This window comes from Schistocerca gregaria, chromosome X, assembly GCF_023897955.1.
Source record: "Schistocerca gregaria isolate iqSchGreg1 chromosome X, iqSchGreg1.2, whole genome shotgun sequence".
Classification (NCBI taxonomy): domain Eukaryota; kingdom Metazoa; phylum Arthropoda; class Insecta; order Orthoptera; family Acrididae; genus Schistocerca; species Schistocerca gregaria.
In genome coordinates this window covers 819,333,578-819,350,529 of record NC_064931.1, presented here as the reverse complement: position 1 = coordinate 819,350,529, position 16,952 = coordinate 819,333,578, and the positions used below count along the sequence as shown (strand labels likewise).

Below are 16,952 nucleotides of genomic sequence, written 5' to 3'. Positions count from 1 at the left end.
GTTCAACTAGAACATTATGACCACCTACCTAATGTTATGTTCAGCTCTGGCACTTATGAAAGCGGCGACTTGTCGCGGCATGGAAGCAATGAGGCCTTAGTGGATCTCTGAAAAGAGTTGGCACCACATATGCACGCACAACTCATCTAATTCCCCTTAATTTGGGTCTTGTGGAATGACGCATTATCTTGTTGAAAAACACCATTGCCGACTGAAAGCATAACAGATACAATGGGGTGTACGTGGTCTGCAACCAGTGTGCGATACTCCTTGGCCGTCATGTTGCCTTGCACGAGCTCCACTGTACCCATGGATGCCCGGGTGAATGTTGTCCACAGGTGTCAAGGAGCTGTTCCCCTGGAAGACGATGGGTTTGTGCCCTCCCCATCGGCATGACGAAGACGGTATCGCGATACATCCACGCAATCCTCTGCTGCTGCGCCAACGTCCAGTGCCGATGGCCACGTGCCGATTCAATTCGTATTTACCGATGTCGTGGTGTTAACGTTGGCACATGCATGGGGAGGCCCATCGTTAGGAGTGTTAGGTGCACTCTGTGTTTATACACACTTGTACTCTGCGCAGCATTAAAATTTCATGGTAGTTCCGCCACAGTTCGCTACCTGCCCTGTTTCACCTTTCTGACCAGTGTACCATGTCCGACAACTGCCATGAAGGGTGGACGCCCAACCCTACAACGTCTGGACGTGGTTTCATCATTGTTTAGCTAATTGCTGAAGACACTTACCACAGCACTCCTCGAACCCCCGTCAACTAGGGCAGTTTCCGACATGCTCGTGCCGAGCCTTCGGGCCATCACAATCTCCCCTCGGTCAAACCTAGATATATCACACGCCTTCCCCATTCTACAAACAGACAGCACGCTCACCGGTACTACATGCTCCGTGCGTGTGTCTGACTAGCAATCCTTCCACGCCAGGTGACGCTGCCATCGCCTGGACGGTTTTATGTCAGCAGTGCGTTCGTGGTCACTGTGCAGTCCTAAACCTTCGACTGCACACCGACCAACGCAGTGCTGCGAACGGTTCCAAGAAGGAGCTGACCCGTGCTCCAAAGGAAAGAGTGGGCAGCGCCACACCTTCAGGAAGAAAGAGTTCAGCACCCCCTGTCAACGTTGGTTTAACCAGCCACCCATCACTGCTCGGGACCATTTCGGTCGCAGACTTCGAGTGTATCGGTACTAAGTTAATAGGGAGACGATACTTAGCCTTCGTTCTGCGAGCAGCAGTAGAGGAAAGTAATTGCATGTAGGAGGCACAGGAAATAAATCAAGCCACCTCATGATAAGAAATTTTGTTTCTTTCATTTTTAGAAATAAAGAGTTCTATTAATTTGAAAGTTTAATTTACAGATCATTTTGGATTCCTGTCACCGGCCATCGCATCTTCTCTTCTTCCTTATTTTCGTCGGTGCTGACTCCCACGGTAGCCGACACAACAGTCATAATGTTCTGGATGATCAGTGTATTGTGCCATTTGTACTCTGATATCTCTTTAATTTAATGTCTACTTGCATACCTTTGTTAAAAGTCATATAGCTCCTTAGGTAATTGAAGTGCTGAACTTGTTCCAACATCTAATCTTCGATTATAATTCTGTTTCGTACTGTGTATTTCCCATGGAATACCATTGTCTTAGTTTTATTTACTACGATCTTAAACTTACAATCTTTTTCAATTACAAGAGATATATCTCAAACAAATTAAAATCGTAGGTGGAAAAACAGTGACAATGAAACCTCGTGTCAAGAATTAGGCGTGCTCAGGTAGCCTTTCAGTGTAGTCGACTTTTCGCGAAAAGCAGGATATCCTGTTTAGGATTCCCGAGAGGCACAGATATTAAATTATCACAATACTTTGTTTATTTTCGTATGTGCTATCATAAATGGTAGGAGCGTGTATCTGAATGTTCTATGGCTGCTGTCATGCGTGGCTGAAAAGGACTTCGAACTCTGTAACTGGTGCACCGGTCTGCAGGTTTCACAGAACTTCTACAAAGTTTGGAAGGTACGAGATGAGGTACTGACGGAAGTATAGCTATTAGGGGAGGTCGTGAGTCGTGCTTTGGTGACTCAGTCGGCAGAGCAGTTGCGCACACTCCGAAGCAAAGTAAGAAACCATTGTAGAAATTGGCCTGTCCATCAAACGTTTTAGATGCAGTTTGTTAGAATCTCAGCACTTCTCTTGACGGAATACTTAATATTATACGAAACATCATTGAATAGCAACGTGTTCCTCTCACAACTGGTGGTAACATCGCTCGAAACCAAGTCGTAGTTCGTTAACGTGCTTCCAGGAACTTCCAAGGCAATAAGATAAACATTGGGTCGATTCTCGCACATGTGAACTCAGAGTAAGACCTATATGTATTAATGACTACGTTGATGCAATCCTTAGCACTTAAACAATGCCTTTTGTCAAATCTGTTCATCTTATTACATTTCAAGACCAACCACCAGCGAGAGTTTTTTTTATAAATTTCAGTATCAGAATTATTAAACCATTGCTTTTTGGTACACTATTCATTTAGTGATTAGCATTTTTCTTTTACCTCAACTGTTATTTTAGTCTTTTCATACTGCAAAATCAGACACCCTTCGATTTTAATATACTCGGTAAAATACTTTAAAGTATCTACACGGTAACCTTGATCCATGGTATCTAAGACATCGTCTTTAATAACATGGGATGTGCTTACAGTAATCGCTCGCTTCGGAGTCAATGTTGTCTGTTGTGGAGAAGGATTTTTTTTAAAGGTAAGGTACTTTGCACGTATCAGAAATAAGTTCACTGGTAGTAACTCGATGTAAAGTAATGTAAAGTAGTTAACATAAATGAAATAGCAATAGAAAAATAGCTAAAATTCAAATCGTTATGTGTAAGATGGTACAGCAATCCCTTTTCCATTGTACGAGAAAAGAATCGGAGCTAAAACTTATGTTCTAACTTCTGACTTGGGATTACTAACTAATCACCTTCAATAGTGTCAGAAAAAAAACCAAATCAATACATCATTAAATGTTTTGTAATTTCCTCATTTCGCTTCTGACATATGACAGCATGAGTAATTTAACAATGTCATGTTTGTAGCGTCTGCCACTATGGTATGGAGGCTTGGAGACTATCGACGTGACGCTCTCGCCCTTACTAAACCATCCTGTGGCATCCTCTATTGGTTAGATCTTCTCTGTCTCCTTGTGGTAAGCGTTTCAGACTGACGAACAGTTCTCAAGAATCCATCGAACACATATCCCGTAAGCCACATCTTTCTTGAATGAATTACATTACCTTAAGATTATCAAAACGAATATCAGCGTCGCATCCGTTTTTCCCCCGACACTGTCCAGTCAGATTAATGTAATCACCTGTGAAAAGCCGGAAGAACCACCTTCTGCAGCGCAGACCGCTGCGTGACATACAAGAAGAGAGGAATAAGATTTTGGAAGGTATTGGCAGGAATGATGGGCTATGACGACTCCAGTGCCGTGGACGTCTCATCTAGGTTTCTCGGTTTGGGATCCATGGCGCGTACAGCCCAATCTAGGTCGTCACACAGATTCTCGGTCGGGTTTCAATCCGGAGAGTTTGATGGCCAGGGAAGTAGGGTAAACTCCTAGAGCTCGTCGAACGACACACGCACGCTGTGAGCTGTGTGACACGTTGCTTTGTCCGACTGGTAGATACCATCGTGCAGGGGAAAAACAAGTTCCCTGTAAGTTGTAAATTGTTGTAGTTGTGCTGGAAAAGTCCCTGAGCTTCAAGCGCTAATAGAAGGCACAAAAGCTGAAATCGTTATAGGTACAGAAAGCTGGCTAAAGCCTCAAATAAGTTCTCCAGAAATTTTTAAGAAGTCTCAGACGGTGTTCAGGAAAGATAGATTAGGCAGAATTGGTGGTAGAGTGTTTGTATCTGTCAGCAGTGGTTTATCTTGTAGTGAAGTCGAAGTAGATACTCCGTGCGAATTAGTATCGGTGGAGGTTATACTTAACAGCCGAACTAAGTTAATAATTGGCTCCTTCTACCGACCCCCAGACTCCGATGATATAGTTGCTGAACAGTTCAGATAAAATTTCAGTCTCGTAACAAATAAATACCCCACTCATACGGTTATAGTTGGTGGGGACTTCAACCTTCCCTCGATGTTGTTGTTGTGGTCTTCAGTCCTGAGACTGGTTTGATGCAGTTCTCCATGCTACTCTATCCTGTGCAAGCTGCTTCATCTCCCAGTACTTACAGCTACCTACATCCTTCTGAATCTCCTTAGTGTAGTCATCGCTTGGTCTCCCTCTACGATTTTTACCTTCTGCGCTGCCCTCCAATACTAAATTGGTGTTCCCTTGATGCCTCCGAACATGTCCTACCAACCGATTCCTTCTTCTGGTCAAGTTATGCCACAAATTTCTCTTCTCCCCAATCCTATTCAATACTTCCTCATTAGTTATGTGATATACCCATCTGATCTTCAGCATTCTTCTGTAGCACCACATTTCGAAAGCTTCTATATTCTTCTTGTCCAAACTATTTATCGTCCATGTTTCACTTCCATACATGGTTACACTCCATACAAATACTTTCAGAAATGACTTCCTGACGCTCAAGTCTATACTCGATGTTAACAAATTTCTCTTCTTCAGAAACGCTTTAATTGCCATTGCTAGTCTACATTTTATATCCTCTCTACTTCGACCATCATCAGTTATTTTGCTTCCCAAATAGCAAAACTCCTTTACTGCTTTAAGTGTCTCATTTCCTAATCTAATTCCCTCAGCATCACCCGACTTAATTCGACTACATTCCATTATCCTCGCTTTGCTTTTGTTGATGTTCATCTTATATCCTCTTTTCAAGACACTATCCATTCCGTTCAACTGCTCTTCCAAGTCCTTTGCTGTCTCTGACAGAATTACGATGTCATCGGCGAACCTCAAAGTTTTTATTTCTTCTCCATGGATTTTAATACCTACTCCAAATTTTTCTTTTGTTTCCTTTACTGCTTGCTCAATATACAGATTGAATAACATCGGGGAGAGACTACAACCCTGTCTCACTCCCTTCCCAACCACTGCTTCCCTTTCATGTCCCTCGACTCTTATAACTGCCATCTGGTTTCTGTACAAACTGTAAATAGCCTTTCGCTCCCTGTATTTTACCCCTGCCACCTTCAGAATTTGGGAGAGAGTATTCCAGTCAACATTGTCAAAAGCTTTCTCTATCTCTACAAATGCTAGAAACGTAGGTTCGCCCTTCCTTAATCTAGGTTCTAACATAAGTCGTAGGGTCAGTATTGCCTCACGTGTTCCAACATTTCTACGGAATCCAAACTGATCTTCCCCGAGGTCGGCTTCTGCTAGTTTTTCCATTCGTCTGTAAAGAATTCGCGTTAGTATTTTGCAGCTGTGGCTTATTAAACTGATAGTTCGGTAATTTTCACATCTGTCAACACCTGCTTTCTTTGGGATTGGAATTATTATATTCTTCTTGAAGTCTGAGGGTATTTCGCCTGTCTCATATATCTTGCTCACCAGATGGTAGAGTTTTGTCAGAACTTGCTCTCCTAAGGCCGTCAGTAGTTCCAATGGAATGTTGTCTACTCCGGAGGCCTTGTTTCGAATCAGGTCTTTCAGTGCTCTGTCAAACTCTTCACGCAGTATCGTATCTCCCATTTCATCTTCGTCTACATCCTCTTCCATTTCCATAATATTGTCCTCAAGTACATCGCCGTTGTATAGACCCTTTATATTCTCCTTCCACCTTTCTGCTTTCCATTCTTTGCTTAGAATTGGGTGTCCATCTGAGCTCTTGATGTTCTTACAAGTGGTTCTCTCATCTCCAAAGGTCTCTTTAATTTTCCTGTAGGCAGTCTCTATCTTACCCCTAGTGAGACAAGCCTCTACATCCTTACATTTGTCCTCTAGCCATCCCTGCTTAGCCATTTTTCACTTCCTGTCGATCTCCTTTTTGAGACGTCTTTATTCCTTTTTGCCTACTTCACTTACTGCATTTTTATATTTTCTCCTTTCATCAATTAAATTCAATATTTCTTCTGTTACCCAAGCATTTCTACTAGCCCTCGTCTTTTTACCTGCTTGATCCTCTGCTGCCTTCACTATTTCATCCCTCAAAGCTACCCATTCTTCTTCTACTGTATTTCTTTCCCCCATTCCTGTCAATTGCTCCCTTATGCTCTCCCTGAAATTCTGTACAATCTCTGGTTCTTTTAGTTTATCCATGTCCCATCTCCTTAAATTCCCACCTTTTTGCAGTTTCTTCAGTTTTAATCTACAGGTCATAACCAATAGATTGTGGTCAGAGTCCACATCTGCCCCTGGAAATGTCTTACAAATTAAAACCTGGTTCCTAAATCTCTGTCTTACCATTATATAATCTATCTGATACCTTTTAGTATCTCCAGGCTTCTTCCATGTGTACAGCCTTCTTTTATGATTCTTGAACCAAGTGTTACCTAAGATTAAGTTGTGCTCTGTGCAAAATTCTACCAGGCGGCTTCCTCTTTCATTTCTTTGCCCCAGTCCATATTCACCTACTACGTTTCCTTCTCCCCCTTTTCCTACTACCGAATTCCAGTAACCCATGACTATTAAATTTTCATCTCCCTTCACTATCTGAATAATTTCTTTTATTTGATCATACATTTCTTCAATTTCTTCGTCATCTGCACAGGTAGTTGGCATATAAACTTGTACTACTGTAGTAGGTGTGGGCTTCGTATCTATCTTGGCCACAATAATGCGTTCACTATGATGTTTGTAGTAGCTTACCCGCATTCCTATTTTCCTATTCATTATTAAACCTACTCCTGCATTACCCCTATTTGATAAAAAAAATAATTTTATTTAAAAAAGGGGATAAAGTGTCACTAGAAGCTTTCCTAGAAAAGAATGTCCATTCCTTCCGAACTGACTATGCAAATGTAGACGAGATGTGGCTCAAATTCAAAGATATATAGTAGCAACAGCAATCGAGAGTTTCATACCTCATAAATTGGTAAGAGATGGAACTGATCCCGCATAGTACACAAAACAGGTCCGAACGCTGTTGCAGAGACAACGGAAAAAGCATGCGAAGTTCAGAAGAACGCGAAATCCCGAAGATTGGCCAATATTTACAGACGCGCGAAATTTGGCACGAACTTCAATGCGAGATGCCTTTAATAGGTTCCACAACGAAACAGTGTCTGCCGGCCGTTGTGGTCTAGCGGTTAAGGCGCTCAGTCCGGAACCGCGCGACTGCTACGGTCGCAGGTTCGAATCCTGCCTCGGGCATGGATGTGTGTGATGTCCTTAGGTTAGTTAGGTTTAAGTAGTTCTAAGTTCTATGGGACTGATGACCACAGATGTTAAGTCCCATAGTGCTCAAAGCCATTTGAACCAATCGAAACAGTGTCTCGAAATTTGGTAGAAAATCCGAAGAAATTCTGGTCGTATGTAAAGTACACAAGCGGCAAGACACAGTCAATACCTTCGATGCGTAGTGCAGATGGTACTGTTACCGACGATTGTGCCGCTAAAGCGGAGTTATTGAAGGCAGTTTTCCGAAATTCCTTCACCAGGGAAGACGAATGGAATATTCCAGAATTTGAAACACAAACAGCTGCTAGCATGAGTTTCTTAGAAGTAGATACCTTAGGGGTTGCGAAGCAACTCAGATCGCTTGATACGGACAAGTCTTCAGGTCCAGATTGTATACCGATTAGGTTTCTTTCAGATTACGCTGATACAATAGCTCCCTACTTAGCAATCATATACAACGGCTCGCTCACCGATAGATCTGTACCTACAGATTGGAAAATTACGCAGGTCGCACCAGTGTTTAAGAAGGGTAGTAGGAGTAATCCATCGAACTACAGACCTATGTCATTGACGTTGGTTTAAAGTAGGGTTTTGGAGCATATACTGAATTCAAACATAATGAATCACCTCGAGGGGAACGGTCTATTGATACATAATCAGCGTGGTTTCAGGAAACATCGTTCTTGTGCAACGCAGCTAGCTCTTTATTCGCACGAAGTAATGGCCGCTATCGACAGGGGATCTCAAGTTGATTCAAAATGGTTCAAATGGCTCTGAGCACTATGGGACTCAACTGCTGTGGTCATCAGTCCCCTAGAACTTAGAACTACTTAAACCTAACTAACCTAAGGACATCACACACATCCATGCCCGAGGCAGGATTCGAACCTGCGACCGTAGCAGTCGCACGGTTCCGGACTGCGTGCCTAGAACCGCAAGACCACCGCGGCCGGCTCAAGTTGATTCCGTATTTCTAGATTTCCGGAAAGCTTTTGACACCGTTCCTCACAAGCGACTTCTAATCAAGCCGCGGGCCTATGGGGTACCGTCTCAGTTGTGCGACTGGATTCGTGATTTCCTGTCAGGAAGGACGCAGTTCGTAGTAATAGACGGCAAATCATCGAGTAAAACTGAAGTGATATCAGGTGTTCCACAGGGAAGCGTCCTAGGACCTCTGCTGTTCCTGATCTACACTCCTGAAAATGGAAAAAAGAACACATTGACACCGGTGTGTCAGACCCACCATACTTGCTCCGGACACTGCGAGAGGGCTGTACAAGCAATGATCACACGCACGGCACAGCGGACACACCAGGAACCGCGGTGTTGGCCGTCGAATGGAGACATGTCGTCTTCAGCGATGAGAGTCGCTTCTGCCTTGGTGCCAATGATGGTCGTATGCGTGTTTGGCGCCGTGCAGGTGAACGCCACAATCAGGACTGCATACGACCGAGGCACACAGGGCCAACACCCGGCATCATGGTGTGAGGAGCGATCTCCTACCCTGGCCGTACACCTCTGGTGATCGTCGAGGGGACACTGAATAGTGCACGGTACATCCAAACCGTCATCGAACCCATCGTTCTACCATTCCTAGACCGGCAAGGGAACTTGCTGTTCCAACAGGACAATGCACGTCCGCATGTATCGCGTGCCACCCAACGTGCTCTAGAAGGTGTAAGTCAACTACCCTGGCCAGCAAGATCTCCGGATCTGTCCCCCATTGAGCATGTTTGGGACTGGATGAAGCGTCGTCTCACGCGGTGTGCACGTCCATCACGAACGCTGGTCCAACTGAGGCGCCAGGTGGAAATGGCATGGCAAGCCGTTCCACAGGACTACATCCAGCATCTCTACGATCGTCTCCATGGGAGAATAGCAGCCTGCATTGCTGCGAAAGGTGGATATACACTGTACTAGTGCCGACATTTTGCATGCTCTGTTGCCTGTGTCTATGTGCCTGTGGTTCTGTCAGTGTGATCATGTGATGTATCTGACCCCAGGAATGTGTCAATAAAGTTTCCCCTTTCTGGGACAATGAACTCACGGTGTTCTTATTTCAATTTCCAGGAGTGTATATAAATGACCTGGGTGACAATCTGAGCAGTTCGCTTAGGTTGTTCGCAGATGATGCCATAATTTACCGTCTAGTAAGGTCATCCGAAGCGCAGTATCAGTTGCAAAGCGATTTAGAAAAGATTGCTGTATGGTGTGGCAGGTGGCAGATGACGCTAAATAACGGTACGTGTGAGGTGATCCACATGAGTTCCAAAAGAAATCCGTTGGAATTCGATTAGTTGATAAATAGTACAATTCTCAAGGCTGTCAATTCAACTAAGTACCTGGGTATAAAAGTTACGAACAACTTCAGTTGGAAAGACTACGTAGATAATATTTTGGAGAAGGCGAGCCAAAGGTTGCGTTTCATTGGTAGGACACTTAGAAGATGCAACAAGTCCACTAAAGAGACGGCTTACACTACACTCGTTCGTCCTCTGTAAGAATATTGGTGCGCGGTGTGGTATCCTTACCAGGTGGGATCGACCGAGGACATCGAAAGGGTGCAAAAAAGGGCAGCTCGTTTTGTATTATCGCGTCATAGGGGAGAGAGTGTGGCAGATATGATACGCGAGTTGGGATTGCAGTCATTAAAGCAAAGAGGTTTTTTGTCGCGGCGAGATCTATTTACGAAATTTTAGTCACCAACTTTTTCTTCCGAATGCGAAAATATTTTGTTGAGCCCAGCCTACATAGGTAGGAATGATCATCAAAATAAAATAAGAGAAATCAGAGCTCGAACATAAAGGTTTAGGTGTTCGTTTTTCCCGCGCGCTGTTCGGGAGTGGAATGGTAGGGAGATAGTATGATTGTGGTTCGATGAACCCTCTGCCAAGCACTTAAATGTGATTTGCAGAGTAATCATGTAGATGTATATGTAGGACGGAAATGGTCCCCCCAAAGATATATGCGTGCTTGTGGTGATCCACTGTGCGTTCCAGAATGACGAGCTCACCCAGGAAATGCCACGAAAATATTTCCCAGACCATGACGCTTCCTCCTCCAGCCTGGACCCTGCCGACGAATGCTGAGGGGTTGTACACGCCAACGGCCATCTGTCTCATACAGCATAAAACATGATTCATCTCAAAAGCCCAACCGTGGACGTCCAGTTGGGGTACTGGCGTGCAAATCCTAGTGTTCGTCGCCGATTAACGGCGGCACCATGGCTGCATGAACCAGACGCCTGATGCGAAGGGCCGCACAGAGCAGCCCGCAGCTCGTGCTCTAGTGGGTAGCGTTGCTACCCTTGGATCACGGAGTCCTGGGTTCGATTCCCGGCCGTGTTGGGGATTTTCTCTGCCCACGGACTGGGTGTTTGTGTTGTCCTCATCATTTCATCATCATTATCATCATTCGTAACAGTGGCAAAATTGGACTGTGGTATATTGGGACTCTGTACGGGCGCTGATGACCGCGCAGTTGAGCGCCCCACAAACCAAACATCATCATCATTGTCGTACAGAGTAACGTTCGCTGAACAGTCGTTGAGGAGAGACTGTTGGTAGCCTCTCGGATCATCTGAGCGGTCAGTTGCTCAGCAGTAGCACGACTATTCACCTGTGCACACCTCCGCAGCCGTCGTTCACCTCTGTCATGTATGGCCCTGGTGCAACAGTGTTGTCTCGCCACCGATTTTGGGTAGCGTCATTTTGCCATGCACAGCGGCACGCGAATAATTGACAAACAACCTTTTCGAATATACTTCTATCCTTGACGCGAAAGCCAACGATAATTGCCTTTTAGACGTCGGATAAATCGCTGTCTTTCCGCATTACGACAACGACTGCGCTGTTGTCAGCCTTCCCCGACACGCCTTATATACCCTCCAGTGCTAGTGCTCACACCCGCGGTCTGTGAGTTGTTATTTCACATTGAGGTCGAACGTAGATGGTAATGACATTGATGTGACTAGACTGTGTATTTGGTTCAAATGGCTCTGAGCACTATGGGACTTAACATCTATGGTCATCAGTCCCCTAGAACTTAGAACTACTTAAACCCTCCACAACACACCGTCAGGTGGCTTGCGGAGTATGGATGTAGATGTAAAACCTAAGGACAACACACAACACCCAGCCATCACGAGGCAGAGAAAATCCCTGACCCCGCCGGGAGTCGAACCCGGGAACCCGAGCGCGAGAAGCGAGAACGCTACCGCACGACCACGAGATGCGGGCACTGTGTATTTGCTTCATCTGGTAATTCCACTTTAGTTCACAGCAGATGGTACTTCTAGATATTTTATAATAGTTACAGGTTCCAACTTCATGAAGCCTCCAACGTTATGCATTAGATAATTCACATAAACTTTAAACAGTAACGGCCCAATACCATTCCATTGGGTACTTCTGAAATTGTCTTTACAACCTATCGATTTTGTTCTGTTAAGAACGACGTGTTGAGTTGTATCTATAAATAAGTCCTGCAGATACAATGACAAATATGGTCCAATAATCGATTGTCTCATGTTTTGTTCACTAAATGACTGTGTGGAAGCGTATCGAACGCCTTCCGGAAAGGCAGGAAGACAACATCAGACTGGTCGCCTTTGTCTACGGCGCTGTGGATCTCGTGGAAGAACAGAGCGAGCAGTTTAGTAATATCTCTATATAGCTATACGATGTTTTAGCACGTATCCTATTAACTGATTTGAAGAAAAATACACTGGTATAGCGAAAAAGTATCAGCAAATCACTATGGCGTTTGTGTATGTGTATGTCTGTGTGTGTGTGTGTGTGTGTGTGTGTGTGTGTGTGTGTGTGTAAGAGAGAGAGAGAGAGAGAGAGAGAGAGAGAGAGAGAGAGAGAGAAAGAGAAAGAGAAAGAGAGAGGAGCAGCAGAAGACAGACGAATAAGAATAGCGAGAGGAGACGTGTGACTTATATAGTGAGTAGTGGGGTGGGGGGGTGGGGTGAAGGAGCTTCACGCGTGAAGGTGGCAATCACCGAGTCACTCTCGCCGGAGAACGGAACTGGCCCGATCCTGTTTACAGTCTAATGGACGTCTGCTGTTCCTGAAAGTGAGTAAACTTTCGCCACTTTTCTCCGCGCTGACGCTCAGGTACCGGTGAGTTTTCCTTACATCGATTATTAAGAGTCGTCGAAACGGAAGAACGTCACACGAGCTGTCTGGAAGTGTGGCAGCAAGAAGAACGGCGCGTCTCAGAGCTTAAGGTAACACGATTTTGAGCTTAGCGTCGGGGCTGATGTTGCTTTTAAGTCTTCGCTTGTCATTCAGCGGCGCCACTGTCGCTGCGGGCGCAATCTGTGTGCCGCCCGGTTGCCTCAAGTGCTTCGAGTATCCTACCACAACTTCTTACGTGTTTCCCATAACTTTGCGCCGCTTCGCCAGCTCCATTTAAACTTCGCAATGGCTCTTCTGACTTTTTTGTTTCGTTTCGTGGTAGCTCTCTTCGCAGTATAGGTAGCAAACTTCGCGTTTGAAGCCACATTCCTTGGGAGGCGTGGAGGGGCAGGGGTGCAACATGTACTGATGATCGGGTGTACTTTACCCGACTTCGTAAGACACCATTTCTGTGTTTCGTTATTTGCCTTTATTCACAGTCACATGTAAGTGTCTCTTTTTCTCGGGTATTGAAGGAAGTTTAGATTTTAGCACCTCGTCAACGTTAAAGTCATTAGAGGCGGATCAAAAACTACAATTAAGCAGAAACAAGAGTTAGAAAACGTACGTGGCATTGAGTAACCACATACGAATTCGTCTGAAATGATATAACGAAACAGCACAAAAAGTACTTTAGGATGAGGATTTGAAATGCAGGTCTTTCTGAGTATCGGTACACTTTGATCATCCCTCTGCTAATAAGTTTGACACGAATATATTTTCTCGTCTATCAAGCATAACTACTCACGTTGAAGCATTACACAAGATCTCCTGTGAAATTTTAACGTCTCTAATTTTTCACGAACGGCCAAAACATTGAGAAGCTTTCGCAAAACTTATGACATTCAACGTTTGTCTAAGACTGTTTGAGGAATACAAATGAAGACATAAAGAGGCGATAGTTTTACAGTGTGGTTAACACTTCAAACGTCTTAACTGTCGTGACTGTCAAGTAAAAAAGAATGCTGTCATTGAATGGGACGAAGTCCGTTGTCTTTACTCAGGAGTACAGCTACACAGCTGTTGGCAAACTTAGCAGTGAAACCTTTCTTTTGCTAAAAACCTATAAAACATAAAAGGCTAAAGTGGTCACATACCCCAGAGAATCACTTTAACTGCTGCGTAAACATGATATTAGGAGTGGTGAGTCGGCAGTCTCGTTGTCATATTTTCCAACATTATCGCTTACATTTAAATTACGTCATTTATTGAGGCTGTAGTGCCGCATTACAAGAATTTAATGCGACTAATCGGTGTTCTCCTCATTTCAAGAGGCTACGATGCCACAAATAGAAGATACGGTACATCATTTATTAAAAAATAATTCGGTAATGAAAGAAGTTTTGAGAGATAATTTTATCGGATACATGCCTCTAAACATAAATATAGCTTCGACATGTTGAACCGTTGAGTGGGACAGTCTATATCTTAATTTCTGGGAATGTCACGAGCGGTAAGTGTAGTGGCTGAGACATAAGATTCGCAATCCTCTGTACGGCACTTGGCAGAAGGTATTTTGTATCTAACTCGTTCTACATTGACAATTACGCATCCCCGAAACTTTATTACTTTCAGTGGGAAAACACAGATTACTGCTGCCTCAATTTATAAAGGGTTCATACGGCTTGTGCATTAAAATTGCAACACCATGAAGACGGCGTGCAACAAACGTCAAATTGACATGTAGCGTACTAATTGATTGGGTATGCAGATTACTAGCATTTCACCGGACCCGTGCAAAATAGGTTGGGGTAACGCAATCTACATGCTGTATGTAAACTAAGATTACCCGGCTCGTTTCTCACAGTTCGTTTCTCACTCAAAACTCACTTCTGAATGTTGGCTGTTCGCGAGAAAATCGTTTATATCTCGTGTAAGGGAGAAACCAGTCGACAACGATAAGATCGTGCCTTATCGAGGCTGCTGCTTATCGTTCCGCAATATACTGAAGTGGCGAAAGTCGCGGGATAGCGATAGGCACATACACAGATGGCAGCAGCATGATGTACACAGGGTATAAAAGGGTGGTGAATTGGCGAAGCTGTCATTTGTACTCAAGTGATTCATGTGAAAAGGTTTCCCACGCGATTATGGCCGCACGACGGGAAGTAACAAACTTTGAACGAGGAATGGTAGTTGGAGCTGGACGCATGGCACAGTCCATTCCGGAAATTGTTAGGGAATTCAATATTACGAGATCAAGAGTGTCAAGAGTAGGCAGAGAAATTACCTCTCACTACGGACAATGTAGTGGCCAACGGCCTTCACTTAACGACCTAGAGCAGGGTTGTCAGTACTAACAGACAATCAACACTGCGTGAAATAACCACAGAAATCAATGTGGGATGTACGACGAATTTATCCTTCAGGAAAGTGCAGCGAATTTTTGCGTAAATGGACCATTAACGGCAGACGACCGGCGTGAGTGTCTATGCTAACAATACGATATTGGCTGCGGTGCCTCTCCTGGGTTCGTGATCGTGACCATATCGGTTGCATCCTAGACGAGTTGCAAATCATGACCTGGTCATATGACTTTCGATTGCGTGCAAACAAAGCAAGTAGGTTACAGTACGCTTGTTCGCCCACTGCTTGAATACTGCTCAGCAGTATGGGATCCGTACCAGATATGATTGATATAAGAGATAAACAAGATCCAACGGAGAGCAGCGCGCTTCGTTACAGGATCATTTAGTAATCGCGAAAGCGTTACGGAGATAATAGATAAACTTCAGTGGAAGACTCTGCAGGAGAGACGCTCAGTAGCTCGGTACAGGCTTTTGTTAAAGTTTCGAGAACAGAACTTCACCGAAGAGTCAAGCAGTATATTGCTCTCTCCTAGGTATATCTCGCGAAGAGACCATGAGGATAAAATCAAAGAGATTAGAGCCCACACAGAAGCATACCGACAATCCTTCTTTCCACGAACAATACGAGACTGGAATAGAAGCGAGAACCGATAGAGGTACTCAGGGTACACTCCGCTACACACCGTCAGGTGGCTTGCGGAGTATGGATGTAGGTGTAGATGTAGGTTTAAGTTGGTACGAGCTAATGGTAGGGTCCGAGTGTGGGGCAGACGTGGTTTGGCTAAATGGCTCTGAACGCTATGCGACTTAACTTCTGAGGTCATAAGTCGCCTACAACTTAGAACTAATTAAACCTAACCAACCTAAGGACATCACACACATCCATGCCCGAGGCAGGATTCGAACCTGCGACCGTAGCGGTCGCTCGGTTCCAGATTGTAGCGCCTAGAACCGCACGGCCACTCCAGCCGGCTGGGGCAGATTCCACGAAGCCATGGACCCAAGTTGTCAACAAGGTCCTGTGCACGCTGTTGATGTTTATGTAATGGTGTGGGCTGTGTTTACATGGAACAGAATCGGTCTCCTGATCCAACATAACCGATCATTGACTGGAAATGATTATATTTGGCTACTTTTAATCCATTTACAGCCATTCATGGGCGACATGTGCCATGTTACTGGGACACAGTTAATCGTGACAGTTCGAGCAAATATTTGGTCACCCCGATCTTCCAACATGAAACCCTTCGATCATTCATGTGACATAATCGAGAGGTCAGTTCGTGCACAAAATCCTGCACCAGCAACACTTTCGCAATTATGGACGGCTATAGAGGCAGCATGGCTCCATATTGCTTCAGAGGACTTCCAACGACTTTTTGAGTCCGTGCTACGTCGACGTGCTGCACCACGCCGCGCAGAATGAGGTCCGGCGCGGTGTTAGGAGATATTCATTGACTTTTGTCTCCTCAGTGAGCTGCTGGTCGCATTGCTCTGGATCACATGACTGGCATGAGAATATGGAATAGACGGCTTGAAGGGCGCTATACTCGCCGCTATTCTGGATATCAATGACCCCGCGAGATTAGCGCTAGAGAGACCAAACATTATTCGATCGACCGTGCAGGAGCGTGCAGTCACGTGACGTAATTGTAGCCAGAAAATAGACCTGTCTGCAGCAGGACGACTGTCCACACGGACAGTCAGAATGGTGAACATTGTTGTGCCTTTCCTTGACGCGGCCTCATAGAGAACCACGACAATACTACAAACAGGTGTCATCCCTACATGATGGACGTATCAGACTGTACAGGCTTTGAGGAGGACAAAAGTTCCCAAGCTGCCTCCGTCATCGCTTAATGGGCGTAGCAACCGGCGTTGTGTTATGGGGTGTCATTGGGACACACCAAAAGTACATCCGGTTCGCATAGCCTTTAATTTGGACAGGACGAATTACATTTCTTACTTTTTTTAGGGTCGGGCGATGTGCCATACTTTTAAAGTCTCTGTGATGTTATCTTCCAACAAGACATAGCAAGACAACGTGTCACTCATGCTTCCCAGACATTCCTCGACAGAGAGCGTGCCTTACTGCACATTCTCCAAACCTCTCACCCATCGAAAATAGCTG

At 44.8% G+C, this 16,952-nt stretch overlaps 1 protein-coding gene across 7 annotated transcripts in view; it reads left to right on the top strand.

Annotated features, from left to right (window-relative positions):
- LOC126297890 (uncharacterized) overlaps window positions 1–16,952 on the top strand; it is a 2,130,251-nt gene that overhangs the window by 439,407 nt on the left and 1,673,892 nt on the right. The gene's annotated exons all lie outside the window — the stretch shown is intronic.